The sequence below is a fragment of the Phoca vitulina genome, unplaced genomic scaffold (assembly GCF_004348235.1).
Source record: "Phoca vitulina isolate PV1807 unplaced genomic scaffold, GSC_HSeal_1.0 scaffold4, whole genome shotgun sequence".
NCBI lineage: Eukaryota > Metazoa > Chordata > Mammalia > Carnivora > Phocidae > Phoca > Phoca vitulina.
This window is the reverse complement of record NW_022589707.1, coordinates 36,818,134-36,843,373: the sequence shown is the minus strand read 5'-3', so window position 1 is coordinate 36,843,373 and position 25,240 is coordinate 36,818,134. Positions and strand designations below refer to the sequence as shown.

Below are 25,240 nucleotides of genomic sequence, written 5' to 3'. Positions count from 1 at the left end.
AAAAAAAGTTAAAAAGAAAACACTGAAAAGAGGCCTGGCTTTGTCACTTACTAGATCCGTGATCTGAGGCAAATTACCTAACTTACTCAAGCCTCAGTTTCTTCATATACAGAATGGGAAAAATAATAATAGTATCTATTCCCTGGGTCTATTGTGTGGTTAAAACAAGATAACTTGGGGCGCTTGGGTGACTCAGTCGTTGGGCATCTGCCTTCGGCTCAGGTCATGATCCCAGGGTCCTGGGATCGAGCCCCACATCAGGCTCCCTGTTCAGCGGAAAGCCTGCTTCTCCCTCTCCCACTCCCCCTGCTTGTGTTCCCTCTCTCACTGTGTCTCTCTCTGTCAAATAAATAAATAAAATCTAAAAAAAACACAAAAAACAAAAAAAGCAACAACAACAAAAAACAAACCAAGATAACTTGATAAAGTACTACTATGTCTTGTTTGATTCTTCCTAGCTTAAAAGGGAAATATTCTAATCCTAAAACTCATGGGAGTCCTTAGTACTTTATTTAGCAAAATTGTTACTATCACTGTGGTAGAGACAAAATGTACATTTTTAATTTGGCTGGATCATATGGTAGGAGTATGTTTAATTTTATAAGAAGCTGCCACAAGTGTCCTCCAAAGCAGCTGTACCATTTTGCATTCCCACCAGTAATGAACAAGAGTTCCTGTTGTTCCACATTCTCTCCAGCCTTTGGTGTTGTCAGTGTTCAGGCTTTTGACCATTCCAATAGGTGTGTAGTGGTATCTCATTGTCGTAATTTGTAATTCCCTAATGACAAAACAATGTAAAGCTATTTTCACATTTATTTTCCATCTGTATATCTTCTTTGGTGGGGTACTTGTGAAACACTGTAGCCTATTTTTTAACTGGGAGGTTTGTTTTCTTGGTGTTAAGAGTTCTTGGTATATTTGATAACAGTCCTTAATCAGATAAAACTTTTGCAAATATTTTCTCCCAGTCTGGTTGTCTTTTCATTCACTTGATAGTGTCTTTCACAGAGTTTTTAATTTTAATGAAGTCCAGCTTATTAAATCCTTCTTACATGGGTTGTGTCACTGGTGTTATATCTAAGAAGTCATCACCATACCTTTTCGTGCTATCTTCTAGGAGTTTTATAGTTTTTGCATTTTACATTTAAGTCTATGGTCTATTTTAAGTTAATGTTTGTGAAGGCTGTAAGGTCTGTGTCTAGATTCATTTTTTTGCATGTAGATATCAAGTTGTTCCAGAATCATTTGTTGAAAAGACTATTTTTGCTCCATTGTATTGTCTTTCCTCCTTTGTCAAAGATTAGTTAACTATATTTATCTGGGTATATTTGCGGGTTCTCTATTCTGTTCCATTGATCTTTTCATCTATTTGTTTGCCAACACCAGTGTCCTGACTACTGTAGCTTTATAAATAAATCTTGGAGTAAGGTAATGTCAGTTCTCTAACTTTGTTGTCTTCCTTCAATATTGGGCTGACTATTCTGGGTCTTTTTCCCTTTCCATATGAACTTAAGGATCAGTTTGTAGATATCCATGAAATAACTTGTTGGGATTTTGACTGGATCTATAGATCAAGTTTGAGAAAATTGACATCTTGACAATATTGAGTCCAATCCATAAACATAGAACATTTTTCCATTAATTTAGTTCTTTGATATCTTTCATTAGAGTTTTGTAGTTTTGTACATATTTTGTCAGATTTATACATTTAAGTATTTCATTTTGGGGAACTGCCCATATATGTGGTAATGTGTTTTTAATTTCAAAGTGAACTTTTTCATTGCTGGCAAATGTGAAAGTGGTTGGCTCTTGTATAACAACCTTGTATTCTGCAAGCTTGCTATAATCACTTATTAGTTTCAGGAGTTTCCATATCCATTCTTTCATATTTTCTACATGGAAGATCATGTCATCTACAAAGACAGTTGTGTTTCTTCCTTCCAATTTAGTATATTTTAAATTTCCTTTTCTTATTTTATTGCTTAGCTAGGACTTCCAGCATGACATTGAGAAGTGGTGGTGAGGGACACCTGGGTGGCTAAGTGGGTGACTCTTGATTTTGTCTTAGGTCATGGTCTCAGGGTCTTCAGATCAAGCCCCTTGTCAGGCTCAGTGGGGCGTCTGCTTGGGATTCGCTCTTTGCCCCTCCCCACGCTGTGTGCATGCACGCACTCTCTCTCTCTCTCTCGAATAAATAATAAATCTTAAAAAAACAAGTAAAGAAAAGTGGTGGTGAGAGGGGATATCCTTGCCTTAAAACAGGTATTAGTGGGAAAGCTTCAAGTTTCTCACCATTATGTATAATGTTCCATGTAAGCTTGAACAGACTGTGGATCCTGCTGTTGTTGAATAAAGTAGTCTATAGTTACCCATTTTATTCAGGTGATTGATGGTGTTGTTAAGTTCATCTTTGTCCTTACTGATTTTCTGTCTGCTGGATTTGTCCATTTCTGATAGAGGTGTATTGAAGTCTCCAATTATAATAGTGGATTCATATATTTCTCCTTGCAGTTCTATTAGTTTTTGCCTCACACAGTTTGATATTTTGCTGTTACACACATACACATTAAGGATGGTTTGTCTTTTATCATCATGTAATGCCCCTCTGTATCCCTCATCATTTTTCTTGCTCTGAAGTCTGCTCTCTCTGAAATAAATATGGCTATTCCCACTTGCTTTTGATTGGCGTTAGCATGGTACATCTTTTCTCCATCCATTTACTCTTAATCTCTATTTGTCTTTATATTTAGAGTTAGTTTCTTGTAGACAACACATAGTTGAGTCTTATTTTTTTGGTCCACTATACCAAACTTGCATCTTTTAATTGAGATCACTGACAAAGTGATTACTGATATAGTTGAATACCTACTATATACATTACTGTTTTCTACTTCTTTTTTTTTTTTTTAAGATTTTATTTATTTATTTGTCGGAGAGAGAGACAGAAAAAGAGCACAAGCAGGGTGAGTGGCAGGCAGAGGGAGAAGCAGGCTCCTCGCTGAGCAAGGAGCCCAATGTGGGACTTGATCCCAGGACTCTAGGATCATGACCTGAGCCGAAGGCAGACGATTAACCAACTGAGCCACCCAGGCGTCCACTGTTTTCTACTTCTTGCCCTTGTTCTTTGTTCCTATTTTTGTCTTCCAATCTTTTCTGCTGGTTTTCAGGTCATGATACCCAGGGTCCTCGGATCGAGCCTTGCATTGGGCTCCCTGCTCAGCAGGGAGACTGCTTCTCTCTCTCTCCCTCTGCCTCTCCCCCAGCTTGCGCATACACACTCTCTCTCTCTCACTCTCTCTCAAATAAATAAAACATTTTTTTAAAAAAGAAAATGATATGCCTAGGGGCACCTGGGTCGCTCAGTTGGTTGAGCGTCTGACTCTTGGTTTCGGTTCAGGTCATGATCTCAGGGTCATGAGATTGAGCCCCTCAGGCTCCTTGCTCAGTGGGGAATCTGCTTGAGATTCTCTCCCTCTACCCTCCCCCCCTCACGTGCTAACTCTCTCTCTCTAAAATAAATAAATAAATCTTAAAAAAAAAAAAACTGTTAGAAAATGATATGCCTAGGTGTAGTATTCTTGTTGGTTGGTTGGTTGGTTGGTTTTGGCATTTATCATGCTTAATGTTCTCTGAGCTTCCTGGATCTGTGGTTTGGCGTCTGGCATTAATTTGGGGAAAACTCTCAGTCATTATTGCTTCAAATATTGGTTTTGTTCTTTTTGCTTTCTTCCTCTGGTATTCCCATTACATGTAGTTTTCCCACAGTTTTTGAATATTTTGTTCTTTTTCATTCTTTCTTCTCTTTGCTTTTCACTTTTTGAAATCTCTTTTGTTATATCCTTAAGCTCAGAGATCCATTCCTCAGCCATGTCCAGTCTATTGAGTTCATCAAAGGCAATCTTCATTTTGTTAATGCTTTTTTATCTCTAGCATTTCTCTTTCTTAGAATTTCCAACTCTCTGTTGACATTACCTACCTGTTCTTGTATGCTGTCTACTTCATCTATTAGAGTCCTTAGAATATTAATCTAGTTGTTTTAAATTCTTGGTTTGGTAATTCCAACATCTCCGCCGTATCTGATTCAGATTTGGATGCTCGTTCTGTCTCTTCAAACTGTTTTCTGCCTTTTAGTGTGTCTTATAATTTTTTCTTGATAGTTGGGCAAAATGTACTGGTAAAATACATCATGGATACTGGGTAAAAAAAACCGCTGTAAGTAGGCCATTAGCATGTAGTGTAAAATGTGGGGGCAGGGCAAGAATTCTATAGCCCTATGATTAGGTCTGTCTTTTAGTGAGCCTGCAACACTAGTGAACTTCACACATCCTTCTTTGTCTTACGCGCCCTGCCCCCCTCCCCCACCTTTGGGTGGAATAGGACAACTAGAACATGCTGGAGCTGAGAATTTTCCTTCCCAGAGGTACTTTAAGCTCTGATAAAACCCCAGCACGTTAGGCACTGGTTAGTTTCTCCTGAGGGCAGACATTGCCAAAACAAACAAGCAAACAAACAAAAACCTCAAAATGATCAGGTATATTTAAAAATGGTTCCTTTTCCCCTGCCAAAAGCACCTAGTGATTATTCTCTAATAAACACCCTGAGAAGCTGGTAGAGCTCCAGAAGGTAAAACTAACAAAAGGGTGGGGGGCCCTGCCAAAGACTGGGTCTCCCTGGAGTTCTTAGTTCTCAGATGTGTCAATCCTTAGCCTCCAGCAATTTGTCGATTACAATTCAGGTTTCCCTACTTGGCACTGGTTCCCACAGAGGTTGCTACTTGTGTTTCTGCTCCAGTAAATTTTAATTCTCTGTATTAGCCTGTCTCAGATTCAATCATTTCTCCAGGCTCTGATTCCTTTCAGTGGAGAATGGTATTTTTTTTTTTAAAGATTTTATTTATTTTTGACACAGAGAGAGCACAAGCAGGGGAAGCAGTAGGCAGAGGGAGAGGGAGAAGCAGGCTCCCTGCTCAGCAGGGAGCTCGATGTGGGGCTCGATCCCAGGACGCTGGGATCATGACCTGAGCCGAAGGCAGACGCTTAACCATCTGAGCCACCCAGGTGCTCCAAGAATGGTATTTTTTTTTTTTTTAAGATTTTATTTATTTGAGAGAGAGAGAGAGACAGGAGCGTGAGTCAGTGCTGAATCCCAGGACCCTGGGGTTATGACCCGAGCTGAAGGCAGATGCTTAACCAACTGAGCAACCTAGGCACTCTGAGAATGGTATTTAGAAACCAAGGTCTGAGGGCTAGGTGTGCTCTGTATTCCTGAGGTATTGTAGCTTTAGGCCCTCTCAGCAAACACAACCAGGAAACATATGTAAGTATATTCACACACACACATACACACACATATACATATATACATGCATGCAGGTATACATTTATTTACATATATATCTATATCCATCTACATATATATGGAAACCATGAGTTCACACTAATATCTCTAATTCCAATCTAACACCACTGGGTTCATTTCCCCTTTCCATATTTGCAACTCTCTCCTCTAGTGAAAAATCTGTTTCATAATGGGAGATTTCTTTCTTTCTTTCTTCCCTTTTTTTTTTTTTAGAATTTTTATTTATTTATTTGACAGAGAGAGAGAGAGCACAAGCAGGGGGAGTAGCAGGCAGAGAGAGAGGGAGAAGCAGGCTCTTCCCTGAGCAAGGAGCCCGATGAGGGACTCGATCCCAGGACCCTGGGATCATGACCTGAGCCGAAGGCAGCCGCCCAACCGACTAAGCCACCCAGGCATCCCCATAATGGGAGATTTCAAGCACATGTCACTCAATTAATTAAGTAGACCAAAAATTAATAAGGGTCTAGAGAATTTGAACAGAACAAAAATTTGACCTAAAGGACATTTATAAATAAAGAACATCTAATAATTAGCAAATAAACTTGTGAAATGCAACTCAAGTATTTAAAAGGAAATTTATAGTTTTAAACATATTTATGGATATGGAAAATTAATTAGTTAAATGTCCAACTCAAGAAGCTAGAAAAGCAAACAGAGAAAACTCAAAAATATTTAAAGATAGGAATAAAAGAATAGTAATTTATTACATAGGAAATACAAGAGAATTTTAACAAAAGACTCATTCTTTGAAAGACTAATTAAATAGATATACTTTTGAGCACACTGATCAAGAAAAAATATAGAAGAGAAACAATATTAAGAATCAAAATATGGGGTGCCTGGCTGGCTCAGTTGGTGGAACGCACGACTGTTGATCTTGGGGTCATGAGTTTGAGCCCCATGTTGGGTATAGAAATTACTTAAGGGGGGCACCTGGGTGGCTCAGTTGGTTAAGTGACTGCCTTCGCCTCAGGTCATGATCCTGGAGTCCCAGGATCAAGTCCCTGGAGTCCAGGATCAAGTCCCGCCCAGGGCTCCCTGCTCAGCAGGGAGTATGCTTCTCCCTCTGACCCTCCTCCCTCTCATGCTCTCTATCATTCTCTCTCTCTCTCAATAAATAAATAAAAATCTTTAAAAAAAATAAATTACTTAAGGAAATTTAAAAAAACGTTATAAAAAAAAAAAAGAATCAAAATGATGGGGCGCCTGGCAGCTCAGTTGATAGAGCATGCCACTCTTGGTCTTGGGGTCATGAGTTTGAGTCCCACACTGTGAGTAGAGGTTACATAAGGAATAAAAAAAGAATCAAAATTAGGACATACTTACAGATATCAGAAGCATTTTTTTAAAAGATTTTATTCATTTATTTGAGAGAGAGCACACTGGAGAGAGAATGCACCAGCACGAGCGGGGGGAGGCACAGAGGGAGAGGGAGAAGTGGACTCTTCGCTGAGCAGGGACCACGATGTGGGGCTCAATCCCAGGATCCCAAAATCATGACCTGAGTCGAACGCAGACGGTTAGCCAGCTGAGCCACCCAGGCGCCCCTCACAAGCATTTTTACACAACAAAAATTATGAAAAATTTTATATTTATGACTTGGGAAACTCAGACAAAAAGGACAATTTCCTTGAAAAATTCAAGTTATCAAAACTAAATCAAGAAATGGAAAAAAAACAGACTTATGAACAGTAGATAAAGTGTGTCAGTAGCAAGTCTACCTACAAAACAAAATACACAACATACTCTTTCAGAGAAGTTCCACCTAACTTTCAAGAAATAGGTAAATAATATTTCTCTTACACAAACTGCTCTAGAGAATAAAAAAGATAACAAATTATCTAACTTATTTTGTAAGGCTGGGATATCTTGAAACCAATAAAAGACAATATAAGAATTGAAAAGTATAAAACAATTCCATTTACAATCTTAGATTACAAAATTCTAAATAAAATACCAAATAGAATCCTACAATGTATATTGAAATATCAAAACTAAGTTGAATATATCCCAGTAATACAAAAATTGTTTAATGAAAGAAAAATCTTTTAAGGAATCTACCTTACTAGCAAGGTGAAGGAGAAAAAATATATTTCAACAGATTCAGAAAAACCATTTAATGAAACTCAACATTCATTGAAAATTTTAAAACATAAAATTTTTCAGCCAATTTGGAGTAAAAGAGACTCTCCTAACTTGATAAAGGATATCTAGAAAATAGCCCACAATAGTTTTTTTTTTTTTTTTTTTTAAGATTTTATTTGTTAGAGAGAGAGAGAGCACAAGCAGGGGGAGCGGCAGGCAGAGGGAGAAGCAGGCTCCCCGCTGAGCAGGGAGCCCAATGTGGGACTCGATCCCAGGACTCTGGGATCATGACCTGAGCTGAAGACAGATGCTTAACTGACTGAGCCACCCAGGGGTCCCTCCCATAATAGTTCTTTATGGTAAATCATCAGAAATGAAATACGAAAGTATCTCCTATCAGTTTTTTTTAATTGAATATTGTGCTGAAGGTCTTAGAAGGCTAAAACAAATGTGAGAAGATATTCATTGAAAAGGAAGAAACAAAACCATCATTATTTGTAGAAGATTTGAGTGTCCACATAAAAAATCTGGTCAAATCTATCAAAAATTGAAACTAATGGGAGTTCAGCAAAGTTGCTGGAATAAAAATATCAATACACAGACCTAGAGGGTATTATGCTAAGTGAACAAGTCGGACTGAGAAAGACAAATACCTTATGATTCCATTCATAAATGGAATGTAAAAAAAAATTAAAAAATAGGAATAAACAAGCAGAATCAGAACTATAAATACAAACTGATGGTTGCCAGAGGGGAGGGGGGTGGGAAGTTGGGCAAAACAGGTGAAGGGGAGAAGGCAATACAGGACTTGAGTAATGGAATGACTGAATCACCGGAATAAAAACAGAGTATAAGGAATACAATCAGTGGTATTGTAACAGCAACGTAATGGGACAGATGGGAGCTATACTCGTGGTGAACATAAGCACAATGTATAAACTTGTCAAATCACTAGGTTTTACACCTGAAATTAACATAACATAGCATGTCAACTATACACAAATTATTATTTTTTTATAAAGATTTTATTTATTTATTTGACAGAGAGAGACACAGCGAGAGAGAGAACACAAGCAGGGGGAGTGGGAGAGGGAGAAGCAGGCTCCTAATTGAGCAGGGAGCCCGATGCGGGGCTTGATCCCAGGACCCTGGGACCACGACCTGAGCCGAAGGCAGATGCTTAACGACTGAGCCACCCAGGCGCCCCCACAAATTATTTTTTTTAGAGGTTTTATTTATTCATTTGACAGAGAGAGAGAGCACAAGCAGAGGGAGCAGCAGAGGGATAAGGAGAAGCAGGGAGGACCCTGGGATCATGACCTTAGGCAGATGCTTAACCAACTGAGCCACCCAGGCACCCCAACTATACACAAATTAAAAAAAAAAAGTCAATAGTATTCCTATACACCACCAACACAGTTAGAAAATGTAATTTAAGTGAAAGAAATAACTTTCAGTAATAAGAAAAACTATAGCTGTAAAAGATATTTATAGGGGCGCCTAGGTGGCTCAGTGGTTAAGTGTCTGCCTTCGGCTCAGGTCATGATCCCAGGGTCCTGGGATCGAGCCCTGCATCGGGCTCCCTGCTCAGCAGGAAGCCTGCTTCTCCCTCTCCCACTCCCACTGCTTGTGTTCCCTTTCTCACTGTGCCTCTCTCTGTCAAATAAATAAAGAAAAAATCTAAAAAAAAAAAAAAAAAGATATTTATAAAGGAAATTATAAATTAGAACCTTGTATATAAGATTTATCCATGGAGACAGATGTGATCCTTGTTCATTCATTTAACTCCTATGCAGTACCCCATAATCTATCTATATAATAATTTACTTATCTATTCTCGTTTCATGGACATTTAGGTGGTTTTCAATTCTTTTATGTTACAAGCAAAGCTACTGCAAGAAACAATTTTAATAGATGGCTCCTTCTGTTTATACGTAGGATTTTTTTCTAGAATATTTCTAGAAGTAGAATTGCTGGTTTATGGAGTATGATACATTTCCAACTTTTTGATATTGTCGACTTGCTCTCCAAAGTGACTTTACCAATTTACACTGTCACCAGCTGTGTACACATATTCCTACCACTCCACTTCTTCCCCCTTAACCCTTGGTGTTGCCAGACTTGTTACATTTTTTTCCCCCAATCTGAAAGTTGTAAGTGTCACCTCATTGCAAATGTAGGCTCCCTAGGAATTATAACTTTGTTTTTCTTCCCTGCTGTTTCCTTAGAGCTACAGTTGTGCTGGTCCTTTTGTAGATACTCAAATATTTGTGGAGGAAACAAGTGAATGAAGGTTCACTGGTAAGGCTGAGCATCCTTGCTGTGTTTATAACTGATATGTTAAAGAGGAGCCCTCAAGGTGTGGAAAGCAAGACTATTATTATTACACTTGTGTTTAAAATTTCAATCTAAAATCCAGTGTGTCAACTGAGGGGGAAAGTATAAATCACTTTCCTTTAATGAGAGACAGAGACTATCAGACTGTCAAGGGACCACCCAAGCAACAGAAAAGGCACTGGGCCTGGGGATCCAAAGACCTTAACCCAATCTCCTTCCAATTTAGGACTGCAACTTCATATGTATGGGCAGATTACTTAACCTTCCTGAATCTCAGGTGTCATCATCTTAAAATAGAGAAGATGATAATAATACCCATTTGGAATCCTAAGCAGAGAACACAGAGTTCATTAATTGGACCTTAACACAAAAATAGCAACCATCACCTAACTTCAGACATTCCACCCCACACAAAATGCCACAGATGGCACAAAACATTCTTCTATCAGAGGTCAAGTTGGTATCTATGGACCAGATAGTACCACTATGGGCCAAGTAGTACAAAACCAGGTAGTTTCATCCTTGACATCTTCCAGCACTGCTCCAAACCCAAAGTTTCCAGTTAGCTGGCATTTCTGGGACACTCTCATTCCAGTTCTGCTCCCTAATGATCTATCTACCAACCCTCTCAATTATGTGACTTGGAAGTCCTGCTTGGCTAAACACATCCCAACATATCTCTCAATCTATTTACTGAATAGTTGCTGAACTTTGCTTTCTCCCAAGGTCACTCCTATTCTGAGCTGCCCTCATGAGGGGGTTCTTCTTTCTCCCACTCTTCATGTACTCCAGGGCTGAGACATGGCCACCAGCTTGTGGAAAATCCAAGTTTTCTGGGGACTATTATAAAATTTGGGGAGCTCTCTTTAAGAAAAATATTATAAAACTATAAATACAAACATCTGATACTTTTCTCTTTTGTTTTGTGGGTCACTCTACCACATTCATTGAGGACATAGGAAACTCTAAATGACTATGATATGAAGGAGGGGGTGAATCATCCAAAACTCCAGCTTCCCTGATCTTTTTCTTCTTCAGTGTCAATGATTTTTACCCCACAGCATTTCAGCAAACCACTGCTTGGCCACCCTATGGACCTTGTTATAATTTGCAACTGCTCCAACTCTAAAATCCTAAATTTAAAATTTCCATTCTCTGACCGCAACCCCCCTCCCTCTAGCTCTTTTACTCTCATGTAAAAGATCCCCATTAATTTTTTTCTCCATTTGTTCAGCTCCTCTCCAACATCACTTCCTTTTTCTTCCTGACTGTATACTAGCTACTAAGTAGGGTGCACCCTAGGGTGAAAATTTAAGGAAGCACTCATGTTCAGGGTCATGCAAGTGCAGGGTATATATTATGTGCCATGATGCATTACTTTAATTTCTCACCATTACACTGAACTTTCTTGAACCCTTGCTCTTCTTTCCACAAGCCTTGCAAAACCAGTCCTTGATCCATCCAGTTGTTCAATGTCTCTCCCAAGCAACTGAATATGCCTGAGCAAGTGACAGACCTGCAGATGAGGGACAATACAAATTACTAATCCTCATTCTAGATCAGCCCTCAACTCTACCAGCAATCCTTTTGCACATCTGTAGATGAATGCTTTTTCTCTTCCCTGCAGCAGTATGGTAGACATTGTTAGTTGTCAACTCAATTAATACCCATTTTCTTCCTTAGTCACAGCATCTCAATTTATTTCAAGTAGCAATATGCCCAGCTAAGAGATAACTACATTTCAGCCATGAGAAGCCAAAGTGGTATAATCTGAAGTTGGGTAGGTCTTCTAGTAAAGCTCCTTAAAAGCAAAACTGATGACAGAGAGAAGCGTCTGTGTAACCTTGTGCTCTTTTTTACCCTTTGTCCTCTCAACTCCCTGCTTTCTGCCTGGTACAGGCATCTTGAAACACGTGGCAAATTGAAGATGGAAACCATTGCTAAGGATGGCAGAGCAGAAAGAGGAGATTGGGTTCTTTGTGATAGCAAGGAGCTTCCAGACCAGCACTGGATGGGTGGCATACCTCCAGACTTCTCCATGTGAAAGAAAAACTTTTATCCAGTGTCAGGCACCACTCTTTCGGCTCAAACACAATTTTTACCTGGTAATACAAAAAATCGTCCCAAATTTTCAGTGCTCCCTGCAAGTCTTATTCCTGCCCTCCATTGAAAAAATCAAGGTCATTCGATGCTAAAGCACTGAAATCCCTGCCTTGAGGACCTCACTTCCCTCCTATCCCAGTAACTTCTGTCCAAGGCAGAGCATTGCAGCCAGGTTTAGCTAACCTTGCCCTGTGCTTCCTCAGAACATCTTCCTAACATCCCTTCTCTCTCCACTATAGGTAACATCTCCCCGTCTGTCCATTCTGGCCATAAAGCTACCGAAATCTCTCTCTTTAAAAAACAAAACAAAAAATTCACAATCCTCCTTCCCACCCCACGACTCCCGGGAACTACTCTCCCAGAAGTCTTTCCTTTCTCCCACGTGCAAAAGAAAAGCAGAGTCCGTGCGCGCCAGCTTCTCCCTCAAACTGCCTACCTACCCGCTCACAGACGACTTCCCCAGGCCCCCTGGCCCTCACTCGCCCCAAATGGCGCCCTGACTGCCAGAGCCTCTGCACCCCTGCTTTTTACTCGCCTCAGCGGGAAGCAGGCTGGAGCGCCCCTCCTTTGTGAGTCGCCTCCTCTCACGCCTGCACCGTCCAGGCTGGCCTCCTCCTTCCTCTCCCCTTGTCCTCAGTCAGCTCCTCTTCCTAAGTGTCAGAGGCGTTAGGCCCGAGGAAGGAAGGACACCAGGAGCTCAGAGGAGGGAACATAGGCTGTCCTAACTGAACACACTCAAATGGAAGGGACAGTCTGGGAGAGCGGGGGGCGCAGGGACTGACCGGTCCTCTGGAAGCACCGACACCTGGGCGTCCACGCACTGGAGCCAGCATGGTGTGGGAAACTCTCGAGCTTCTCCAGGTGCCTCGGGACAGAGCAGCCCGGCTGCGGGCCTCGTCCAGAGCGCATGCACCGGCCATCTGCGGGAGGGCGGCGCCTGCGCAACAGGCAGGCAGCACGTGCTAGCCGGGGTATGTGAGGGCGGGAGCCAGGGCACCAGGTGCCAGAGACTCTCCGGGTCGCCGAGGTAGGTTTGGAGCAGGCGGGGGTGCGGGGATGCGGGTCCCGAGGGAGCGGAGTAGACTGGCTTGTGGGACGGGGGCGAGGTGTGAGCCGTGGGTCAGGAGACACTGGGCCCAGGGGATGGGCTCCTCCAGACCCGGGAAGGGGCGGGATAGGCACGCCGGCCAGGCAGGGGACCAGTGCCTGCAGGCCGGGCCCAAGCCACCGCCCTCGAGTGGAGCTCCTGGGCGTAGCCCGACGCGCTCCAGGCGCCGCACAGCTTCCCTCTTGGCCTCCCAGGCCTCAGTCTTCCTTTGGGGCTGCTGCTGCGGCTCGGGGAGCCGAGACTTGCTCTGGCAGGATACGGCCCCGCCCATGGGCAGCGCTGCCCAGGTGCGCAGTGCAGTGCAGCCCTGTGTCCCCGATCCCAGCGAGCGGGAAGAGAAGGTGAGGACCCTGCCACCCAGACTTGGGGTTCTGAAAGGGAACTAGGACGATTTCTCCCTTCATGGCAGCGCTGAGCGCCACTGCCCTTTCCTAAATATGAACACCTGTTTTTCAGCCTAGAAAATGAACTGCTCTTCAGAAAACAACGCACATTTTGAGGGTGGTAACGCCAGACCCTTTTTTTATGTGCATGCCTTGGGCCAGCAGCCTTACCCGAGTCCCTGGTACCAGAATCCCACCTGTAATCCATTCTCTGTTCCTGGTGCAGGTAAGAATTCTGAGAAGTTCATGGGGTTAGGGACCCTCCCCCTAAAGCAATACCTTAATCCACGACTTCCCTTTCCTCACCCTGTCCTGACACAAAAGAGATTATGGCAGCACACGGGCAGTGTTTGAAGTTCACCTTAATAGGTAAAGTTGGAATTCTACCTATATGCCACTTATTCTGCCAAATACTTAAGTAGGCTCTCTCATTTGACCTCAACAACCGCCATGAGCTAGGGAATATTGCTGTCTGTGTTTCACAAGTGAGGCAACAGAGGCTCAGAGTCCCGGACTTGCCCAGAGTTACACAGGAGTCAAACCAAAATTTTATGAAACCAGTCTGGTAGAAGTACCTTAGAGCTCCTAGTCCCTATAATTTTTTCAACAAGGCCTAAAGATTCTAAAAGCTGTCCTGGGGAGGTCAAAAAAGTACTTTGGGAGAAGAATGATGAGGCTTAAATGTTTGGGAGGTAGACATCTAGGATTTCATGCATTACAGAGTGGGAGGGGGCTTTAGGCAGGGCAGGAGGATCCATGGAGTGATTGGCCCTTCTCATGCCTCTGGTAGCAAAGATAATGTTAAATCTATTCTTCAGTGTACCCTGCTGTAGATAAAGTATTTTGTGTATCTTATGCAACTGTTTTCCAAGGAGAAAACTAGGTGTGATAAGGACTGCTTTTGAGTCCATCAATCACTGATCCCACCTAAGTAGTAGAATCTTTAGTCCAAGGAGCTCCTAGTGGCAGCCATTTTAAAATTGCAGTCTGAGCAATAAGGAATTTTGCCAGCATATGACCTGTGGACTTCAGCTCCTCACTGTGTCTCCAGCAAGACTGCCTACCTAACATATTTTGGACTTGTACCTCCACATGAGCTAGTTCTTAAAGAAATTTTTATATATAAACATTCCATTAGCTTTGTTTCTCTGGTGACCCCTAATTAATACAGATGTTGAAATGTGATTTTGGAATGGTTCAGATGAAGGAAGACTCTTGAGGTCAGAGGGTGGGAAATTCCTGAGAGAAAGAAATGCATATTGTATCTTAAACTTGAATTAAAAGGCTGAGATTCTGTACTTGTGCACTTTTTTCATGTAATTCACCTTAAGGTTTAAGATATTTGTCCTGAGAGTTGTGGTTTAAGAAAATTAAAGTGATGAGTACTGGGAGTAGGAATCAGATCTGTATTGTTTGTTTGCTTGTTTAACTGCAACCTAACTCAGGGATTTTAGTGAAGAAAAAAAAGTTTATACGATTCACTGTCTTGTGCAACCAAGAATTCCAAGAAAGAAGCCACTACAGGCTGGCTAAATAGGGACTCCAAAGACATAATCCATATTAGAATCTATATCCCTTTATTTCTAGTTTTGTTTTTTCCTAGGTTTTGACTTTCTCTGTATTGACCTCATTCTCAGTCATTTCAAAGTGGCAAAGATGGTTACAGCGTTTGTGGGCCTGTAATGATTTCATGGCAGGGATCCCATAGAAGAAAGAGCCTTCTCTTCCAGCAGTTTCAACAAGAGTTCCAAAGCTGACTCCTGGTGGTTTGGCTTTGTCACATGTCATCCTTGTTCTACTTACCAATCCAGGAAGATGGACTAGTCTCCTTGACCAGCCTAGGTTATATGCCCCATGTTGAAGGTGGTATGAGGCTGTCAGATTCCATTTGGACAGCGAAGGTCTCTCCTTTTTCAAAGGAGCTTGAAGGACCTATTGCCAAGAGAAGAATGGATGCCAGTACAGAAAGATGTTGATTGAAGATAATTTACATCATTTTTGGATAGAGTTAGTTAAGTAGGAAATGAGAGTAATGTATTATAACTTGTTAAATGGCTTGATGAAATTATGTATTAAACAGCGTGTCTGTCATAGCCAAGGACGTAAAGATGTTCCTTCAGGGAATATAACATGAGTTCAGTTGAGCAAGTAGACTCAAAGCATCCTGGTTGTATTAACCTACAGGGCAGATTATTGTGGTTTATTTTGTACCTAGTCATTTTGACTAGGAATTATTCAGAATGAGAGATGTAACTATTTTATGAATAACAGAACATCTCTTCACTTGAAACTGGCTTAAACCATTTTTTTATTGAAAAACTAACCAAATACATGGGCTAAAAATTAAAATAGTATACAAACAAGGAATGAAATCATTCCCTCTTAATTTCTTTTCCCAGTTTCCCAGTACCCTCCCCGAGGCAGAAAATATTGCCAGTGATTTGGGTATCTTTCTGGATATATTCTATGCATATTCAAAGATCTCTAAACCTGTATTTTGTAGGCTTTATTTTGTAGAGCAACTTTCGGTTCACAACAAAATGAAGCAGAAGGCAGAAAGATTTCCCATATACCCTCCATCATGCATAACCTCTCCCATTATCAACATCCCTCACCAGCATGGTATATTTGTTATAATCAGTGAACCTATAATGTTTCATTTCACCCAAAGCTTACATTAGGGTGTGCTCTTTGAGCTGTATGTTCTGTGGTTTGGGATAAATACATCATGAAAGCTCTCCACCATTATAATATTGTATTGAATAGTTTCATTGCCCTAAAAATCCTTTGCCTGTTCACGACTCCATTTTCCCTAAGCCTTTTTTTTTTTAAGATTTTATTTATTTGACAGAGAGAGACACAGCAAGAGAGGGAACACAAGCAGGGGGAATGGGAGAAGCAGGCTTCCCGCCGAGCAGGGAGCCCGATGTGGGGCTCGATCCCAGGACCCTTGGGATCACAACCTGAGCTGAAGGCATACACTTAATGACTGAGCCACCCAGGCGCCCCCAACCACTTATCTTTTTACTGGCTCCATAGCTTTGCCTATTCCAGAACATTGTATCGTTGGAATCATATAGTATGTAGTTTTTTGATTGGATTCTTCTACATAGTAATATGCATTTTAAGTTTCCTTATATCTTTTTGTTACTTCGTAACTCATTTGTTTTTACTGCGGAATAATATTCCATTGTCTGAATTATGACATACATCCACTCATCTATTGAAGGATATCTTGGTTTCTCCCAAGTTTTGGAGTATGTTTAGTTTTGCAAGAAACTGCCAAACTTTCTTCTTTTCACACTATCTTATATCATTTTGCATTTGTTCCATCTTTCATTTCCACTAGCAATCCAAGTTCCTGTTGCTGCACATCCTCACCAGCATTGGATGTTGTCAGTGTTCAGGATTTCAGCCATTCTAGTACTTGTATAGTATCTCATTGCTCTAATTTGCATTTCCCTGATGACATATGATGTGGAGCATGTTTTCATATGTTTATTTGGCAGGGTTTGTCTGTGTATTTTCTTTGATGAGGTGCCTGTTAAGGTCTACAGTCTCTTTTTAAATCGGGTTATTAATGTCTTAAGGGTTCTTTGTATATTTTGGATAACAGTCCTTTATCAGGTATGTATTTATAAATATTTTCTCCCAATCTGTGACTTTTCATTTAGTTGACAGTATCTTTTGCAGAGTTTTAAATTTTAATGAAGGTCAGCTTATCAGTTCTTTCTTGCATGAATCATGTATGCCAGTGGTATTCCGTCTAAGAAGTCTTCACCATACCCAAGGACATCTAGGTTTTTCTCTTGTGTTCTCTTCTAGGTCTTAACAGTTTCTGTATTTTACATGGAGGTCTGTGGTCCATTTTGAGTTTATTTTTGTGAAGGGTGTTTGTTGCGAGGGCTGTGTCTAGGATCACTTTTTGCACGTGTATGTCCAGTTCCAGGACGATTTGTTGAAAAAACTACCTTTGCTCCATTGTATTGTCTTTGCTCCTTTGTCAAACATTGGTTGATTATATTTATATGGGTCTGTGTGTGGGCTCTCTTTTCTATCCTACATTGATCTATTTGTAATTTCTTAAGTGTTTGGTAGACTTCACCAGTGAGCCTTTCTGGACCTGGCACTTTCTGTTCTGGAAGGTTATCAGTTAATTGATTCATTTTCTTTAATACATAAAGATCTATTCAGATGTCCATTTCTACTTGTATGAGTCTGGCCAACTTTATCTTTCAAGGAAATGGTCCATTTTTTTAGGTTTTGAAAGTTGTGATAATAGAGTTCATAGTATTCTTTCCATCTTTTTACTGTCCATAGGATCTGTAGTGATGTACCCTCTTTCATTTCTGGTATTAGTAATTTGTGTCTTCCTTTTCTTTTTTTTACTCAGTAAACTGGCTGGAGGCTTATCAACTTTATTGATCTTTTCAATGAACCAGCTTTTTGGGGTTTTTTTCCTATTGATTTTCTGTTGTCAATTTCATTAATTCTGCTTTAATTTTTATTTTCTTCGGATTTAATTTCCACTTCATTTTCTAGTTTCCTAAATTAGAGGCTGTATGATTGATTTTCAGAACTTTTTAATTTTATAAATTTCCCTCTAAGCACTGCTTCAATTTTGAGAAGTACTATTTTATTTAATTCAAAATCTTTTTAAATTTCTCCTGAGAATTCTTCATTGATTCAGTGTTATTTAGTAGTGTATTTAATCTCAAAGTATTTGGGGATTTTACAGCTATCTTTGTTTTCTAAACTCAGTTGTAGGCTAAGAGCAGACACTATATGATTTTTTTTTTTTTTTTAAAGATTTTATTTATTTATTTGACAGAGGAGACACAGCGAGAGAGGGAACACAAGCAGGGGGAGTGGGAGAGGGAGAAGCAGGCCTCCCGCGGAGCAGGGAGCCCGATGCGGGGCTCGATCCCAGGACCCTGGGATCATGACCTGAGCCGAAGGCAGACGCTTAACGACTGAGCCACCCAGGTGCCCCGAGCAGACACTATATGATTAATATACTTTTTAATTTGTAGAAATGTTTTCTGGCCCATGGTATGGACTGTCTTGGTGCATGTTCCATATGGGTATGAGATGCCTATTCTGTTTAATGAAGCAGTCTGTGGATGTCAGTTACTTACAGTTGGTTAAAGGTGCTGTTTAGTTCAACCACTCTTACTGATTTTTTTTTACCCACTGCATCTGTCCTATTCTGACAGAGGAGTGTAAAGTCTCCCAATAGGAATAGTGGGTCATTCTGTTTCTTCTTGCAGTTCTATCACTTTTTGCCTCACATAGTTTCACCCTCTGTTAAGGGCATACACTTTAGGGGCTGTTATGCTTCACTGAAGAACACTGGTGTTTCATGTAATGCCACTCTTTATCCCTGATCACTTTCCTAGCTCTGAAGTCTGCTCTGTCTGAAATACAGCTTGTCCACTGTTTTTTGATTAGTATTAGCACAGAACATCTTTCTCCATGCATTTACTTTTCATCCCTGTCTTATATTGAAAGTGAATTTTTTTGCAGACAACACAGGTTTTGCCTTTTAGTATATCTTGTAACGTTTCCTTGATTGCCAGGCATTCTGTACTGGATAAAAGGAACTGCTCTATATAGGCCGTTAGTGACTTGTTAAGTTGTGGAGGTGGGACAGGGATCATAGTCATATGGTTCTTGAAGGACTGTGATTTTAGGTCTCAGTCTTTTAGTGAGATTGTGCCTCTGGACTATGAACTATGCATGTACTTCATCTTCCTCCTCCCACTGGATAGGGAAGGGTGGTTAGGGTGGGTTTGAGATAAGTATTTGCCTACCTCCTTATCAATTAGGCTCTGTTTAACTAGCTTGTCCTGAGGTCCAGTGTTGGTAGGAATAGAGTGCTCCTTGTGTATGTCACAGTGGTTTCTCTTCCCCACTCTTCCTTTGGGATTTCTTTCCTAGATTTCCTGTAAGAAACTGGTTGAGCTACTATAGATAAAACTCAAAACAAAGTGGGGGGGAGGGTTCCTTATGAATGGGTCCCCTTGAAGTTTTTAACTCTCAGATTTATTCATCCTGAGCCTGCAATTTGTCAATAACAGTTCAGGTTTCCCTACCCTACTACTAGTTCCCATGGAATTTTTATCTCTTGGGTTTCTGCTCCTGTAAGTTGTGCTTGTCTACATTCACATATCTCTCCAACACTAGGGATAGCACTTTGCCCTGTAACCTACTGCTGGGAAGTATCTGGGAAAAATTCTTGATTTTTCAGTTGAGCTTTTTACTTTGTTCAGAGTAAGTGACTTCCAAACTTCTTCCATATTCTTCTTACATACAATTAGAAACTCTACCAGCTTTAAACATTAATTAGACATGCAGTACACATAGTTGTACAATTGAAATAGAGGGCCAATTCATGCTTTTATAAATAGGCTGATTTTGGGGGGGGGGTTTGTTTTTTAATTTTTTTAGATTTATTAATTCATTTATTTATTTGAGAAAGAGAGAGAGAGAGCACAAGCAGGGGGAGCAGCAGGCAGAGGGAGAAGCAGGCTCCCTACGGAGCAAGGAGCCTGATGTGGGGCTCGAACCCAGGACCCTGGCATCATGACCTGAGCCCAAGGCAGATGCTTAACTGACTGAGCCACCCAGGCGCCCCTAAATCGGCTGATTTTGAATCAATATTAAATTCTCTTTGCCTCAGTACCCTCTTTTGTATAACAAGATGAATTAGTTTTCTTTTGCCTTTGGCCAACATTTCCCCATTAACCCTACCACCCAGCCCCTGAAATACCACTATTCTACTGTTTCTTAGTTCATCTTTTGTAGATTTTACATAGAAGTGGGATGATATGGTATTTGTCTTTCTCTGTCCAGCTTCTCTTAGGACTATGCCCTCAAGGTCCATCTATTGTCATAAATGGCAAGATTTCCACTTAAAAAACAAAAGGTTTTGGTAGCAGTGGAAGAAGGAGGGAAGGAGAATGTCCCAGAAAAGTGAAGAGAAGTTAGCCTGTGAAGGAACCCACATATGGCTAGAGCATATAGGCTTAGTGGGAAAGTGAGATGATACGGTGACAAATCAGAATAATGAGGGCTTCTATGGCATCCTAAGGAATGTGGTCATTGTTCCTCATTTCCTGACTGGCAGTGACAATACTTCAAATACTGTCTCTCGAGTGAGGGGTCACATTTGAGTCAGAAAGATAATTCTGGGAGTGCCTGGCTGGCTCAGGTGGGAGAGCATCCGACTTGATCTTAGGGTTGCGAGTTCGAGCCCCATATTGGGTGTAGAGATTACGTCCAACAAAAGGAGGGAGGGAGGGAGGAAGGAATGAAGAAAGGAAGGAAGGAAGAAAGGAAAATTCTGTAACTAGTATGGACAGACCTGTGAATGTCAGGGAGATGGGTCAAGGAAGTTACTAGTAGTAGTTACTGAGGTAAAAACGTGGAGATGACTTAAAGTCCTGTGCATGGTAGCACAAGAGGGAAGGTATTACAAAGAGTAGCCATAGATTTTGCTGATTAGTGAGGGACAAAATAACAACTCTAACACCTATGTTTTTGCAGTGGGTAGTTGAACAGGGACCTGGGATGGATGCTAGTGGCAGGGAGCTACATTAAGGTATTTTGGTCCATTGTATGATACAGTACAACATGTATGGTAGGAAGTTATCTGACTCATGAACTTCATTCTGTTGGCTTCTAACCTTTGCAGACAATGTTGAAGTCCAAGCTGAGACTTGTCTGCTTCCTTTCTATAAAGAAAGAAACCCATATACTTTTATGTATAAATACATTAGGCCAGGCCCAAGAGGCATTATGATGCAGTCTTAAACAGTGAAATTGAGTTCATAAGATCAACCTCAATATTGAGTAAACTGCCTGATGAACACTGATCTGAATATAATTATTGCTTTTATATGCAAGGTAGAAGTTTTAACTTCATTTGTCAGTTGTATAAATCTGTCTTGCAAAATCAAATGCCTTTCCCCATGTGAATATGTATGACAGTCATGTTTCGGCATTATTGGCACCATTGTCCTGTTTACCCCTAAAGAGAAGAAAACGGGAGGGGTGTGTGTGTGTGTGTGTGTGTGTGTGAGAGAATGAATGAATAGTGCTGAATGAACAGGTTTAGAAAGGCTTGTACGTACAAAGAATTTTGCTCTATCAGAGCTGACACAATTATTCTTTCCTCAGCCACAACAATCCTGAATCATGCTTGGTGGGTGCTAGGTCTCTCTGAAAAAGTCACTACTAAGTAGGGGTGATTCATAATATGCTGACTATCTGATGGCCTGGCAACCAACCCATCAGACAGATGCTTGCTCTCGTGGTGAGGGAGGATTCTGGAGGTCCCACCATTCTGGGCACTGCACATTCCCTTCTCGAATCCTTAAGGATATCCAGGGAGAAGTGGGGGCCAGTAGCTACCAACTGGCATGGAAGAAACTGCGTATTTTACCAATCGGTGTGGCCACGTGACTGCGTACCGGCTGAATGTTGTGACTGGCTGCGGGAGACCGAGTGGCTAACTACTGTGTTCTCTTCCTAGGTTTTAGAAATGGAAGTCTGTATTTTCCATATTCAGTGGTACTCAGTGAGTCTCCTGGCTTCCTCATCCCTCAGTCCCCGTTGCCCACTGCGCTTAACCGAAGACCTGTGTTCTATAACACAGCACAGTTCCGTCAGTGTAGTGGCTATGGAAAGAAAACGAAGACGAAAGAGACTCAGACTGAACCTCATCAGGCTGAAAACAGGACTCAGAAACAAGACACCCACTCAGAAGGTGGTATGGTGACCAGTATCCCGACTTCTAATATTGACACAGAAACTGACAACATTCCTGAACCAACAGATGGGGCTTTTTCATCTGTTGCCCAGAAGCAGCAGCTACATGGTGAGAGCCCTTCTCCTAGCACCGTGTATAGAACATCACCTCAAGTAAACTATGCATCTGGGAAAGGGAAAATGAGGCTAGAACAGAGCAGAGGATCCCCTGTAACACAGTTCTGGGAGACTTTGAAGGAAACTGTCCGTTTGTATGACCTAGCTTATGGTAAAGCCATGCCAGACATCATGGTGCAGCACGGTGGGATGTCACAGAGTTCTCGTGAGAGTACAAGTGTGCTTCGTAACCGTCACGAGGGTGCAGATGGCATTGCGTGTAACGATGAAGAAAGCACTATCTGGTCGGAGCAGTGTCATGATGTAAGATGTGATGAGGTGGTAAAGTTGGGCTCCATCATGGACATGAACTTGGGTAAAGAAAAAGGCTATGCAGCTGTTCCCCAATTCCTGTCCTCTCCAGATGAAGCGAAAGACAAAGATGAAGTCCAGGATACCCTGAACTCCAATCTGTGCCAGTCTTCTGGAGATGGCAATAAGCTCCAGCAGGAAAGGCCAGTCTGTTCCAGCAATAAAGCCGTTGAGGACCTGAGCCTAGAGTCCAAATCCCGGAGTCCCATTAGCTTTGGGAAAAGCATGCCAGACAATGGTAGTGGGGGCCCTGGCTTCCCTGTGAAAGTGGACGAAGGTGAAGTGGTAGAGAGCAACAGCTACCCTGAGAATTATGTCCTTCCCCCTACCTCCCTGGCCCAGTTCAGCCAGGTCACTGAAGGCATTCAATGTGATATGAGCCATTGGCAGGATGCAGAGCACGGGAAATCCCCTGAGTCCTCACCAGAAAGCAGAAAGCCAACAGAAGAAGAGGCAGTCAGGTGTGGGGAACTGGATGAGGTGGTAGAGAGGGACAGCTATTCAAAGTATGTTCCTCGCCCTGCCTGGTTGGCCCAGATGAACAGCAGGGGGGTGGATGAAGGGATTCAGTGTGATAGGAGCTGGTGGCAGGATGCAGAGCTGGAGAAATCCCCTGAGCAAATGCCTTGCAAAGATGAAGAATCATCACCAGACTGCAAAACTAAGGGATCATGGAAGACCATCAGGAATGGGAAGTTGAAAACAGATGAAGAAGAAATGACCATGAATGATGAGATTGAGAAGGAGGATCATGAGAACTTCAAAAAGTGTGCAAAGATTAAAAAAACTGTGAAAGGCAGGAAGCAGAAATCCCTGAGCAACTTCTCAAGTGGGAACACAGTCTACTTATTGAAGAAAAATGCTGCCTTGAACACTGTACTTCCCAAGGATTCAGAAGACTGTGAGTTGGAAGAGGAAGCTGAAGATGAAATGTATGAGACAGAATGCCTCTTTGAAGAAGTTAGTCCACTGGGCCCTGTGACATCTTCCAAAGGAAGGATTTATCGTGAGGCTGGCAGGATCATCAGGCTGCCACCTGAGTGCTCTCTCCCTCCCCAACTTATTGTGTGGCCCACCAGAAATAAGTACAGGTTAAAGCTTGGCGAATACGAGAGCATCCCCATGGTATGCGAAGTGACAGGACAGAATGGCAGGTTCCGAGGGGAGGGACTGGAGTCCAAGAGAGCCTCTCACAAGGCCTGGGAATGTAAGTGACTAACGGGCTCGTCCTGTGTGGTTGTCTGTGGTGGTTCCATCCTGGGTCCTGGATGCAAAGGCAATCATAGATCAATAGTATTTCTCCATTTTGAAAGTATGTTCTTCAACAACTGTAGGTGCCCATGTTTGTAGGATTGGCAGAGATCCCAGGTTTGAGGTCCTGCATTCTAGGAAACTGTAATGTAATTTGAAACAAAGAACTGTAGGAGATGATGGAGAGCTGGGTGGTGGTAAAGGACAGGGGGGCTGAGAGAGAAAAGAGTCATGGACATAGATCTAGATGGAGTTGCTGAGAAAGGGCAGTCCATGTGGAGGCGGTGAATTTTGATACAAATTTGGGGGCTGTGGTTTGGAGTGAGAATGGAGAGAGTAGCATGGGCTCAAATGGGCAGCCAGGGCAGGTCAAGTGTGTTCCAGGGATTGAGCCTGAGAACAGCCAGCCAGAGGGGAGACCTGTGATGAGTTGGGAAAGTGGGTCTGAGCAGAATAGGCTAAAATAGTAGAAATTTTCCTTTTTAGATTTTTGTCCTGTAGGCAATAAGGAGGTGCCAAAAGAAAACTGAATAGAGAAAGGCAGGAAGAAATGTGTACTAGGCATCTTCAGCTAGCGGTACAGTGTAGGAAGAATTTGAAGTCTGTCTGTATGGATGAAATCCCTGTATAAAGTCAGTTTAATTGAACATTGGATATAAAGTGATGAGGGTCCTAACTCACATGGGAGTAAAAGATATGCATCTCAGAGAATCCATTAACAAAATGGACTCTTTAAGAAAAAAAGGCTGGGGTTGAACTTGAATACCTAGAGAAAATGATAACATCCATGGAAAATTAAACTTGGGAAGGGAAATTGTTTTTGCTTTACTGTGTGGTTGTCAGTGGGAGGACTGGACTAACAGGTCATGTACACCTGGTTGAAGCTTGAGTTTGGACCACCCTATGTTTAGGGAGGGGGCTCAAATGAGTTGGATGGGCCCAAAGTACAGCCCAGGGGAAGATTAGACCTGGGGTGCAAAAATGAAATGAAGCGGGTAAGTGATGAATGGGATGCATAACGACCCCCGGGGAACTTCAATTAAGTTCCAGTCTTAGTTTCTAAACCAAAACACTGTCCATCTTACCTTTAGTCTTCTCAAAGTCTCATTTGCCTCTGCTGTCATTTCCCATCAGTGTGTAGGAATCAGTTTTTTCCACCCTATCACAGCCCTGTGAAGAAGATAACTTTAATTTATTCTTGGTTACACAGTTAAGATGATAATTTTCAGGCCGAATTGTCTCACTGTGTCCATTATTTTGATTTTTTTTTTTTTCTGCCAAGGACTGTAGAATGATACAGAATAGTATCTTGAACAAGAGATTTTTTTCATGAAGGGTGTGTTCTTGCTTTGTTTTTCCCTTTGGTTTTTAAGTA

At 41.7% G+C, this 25,240-nt stretch overlaps 1 protein-coding gene across 2 annotated transcripts in view; it reads right to left on the bottom strand.

The window, feature by feature from the left end:
- Positions 1 to 24,994, bottom strand: part of KBTBD2 (kelch repeat and BTB domain containing 2) — a 54,875-nt gene extending 29,881 nt beyond the window's left edge. The window contains exon 1 of one of the 2 annotated variants that reach the window (XM_032401805.1): positions 24,951 to 24,994. The gene's annotated coding sequence lies outside the window, so the exon portion shown is untranslated. Of the gene's footprint in view, positions 1 to 11,171; positions 11,251 to 24,950 lie in introns of those variants that run through there. The other variant, XM_032401804.1, reaches the window with a different exon arrangement.
- Positions 24,995 to 25,240: the final 246 nt, after the last annotated feature.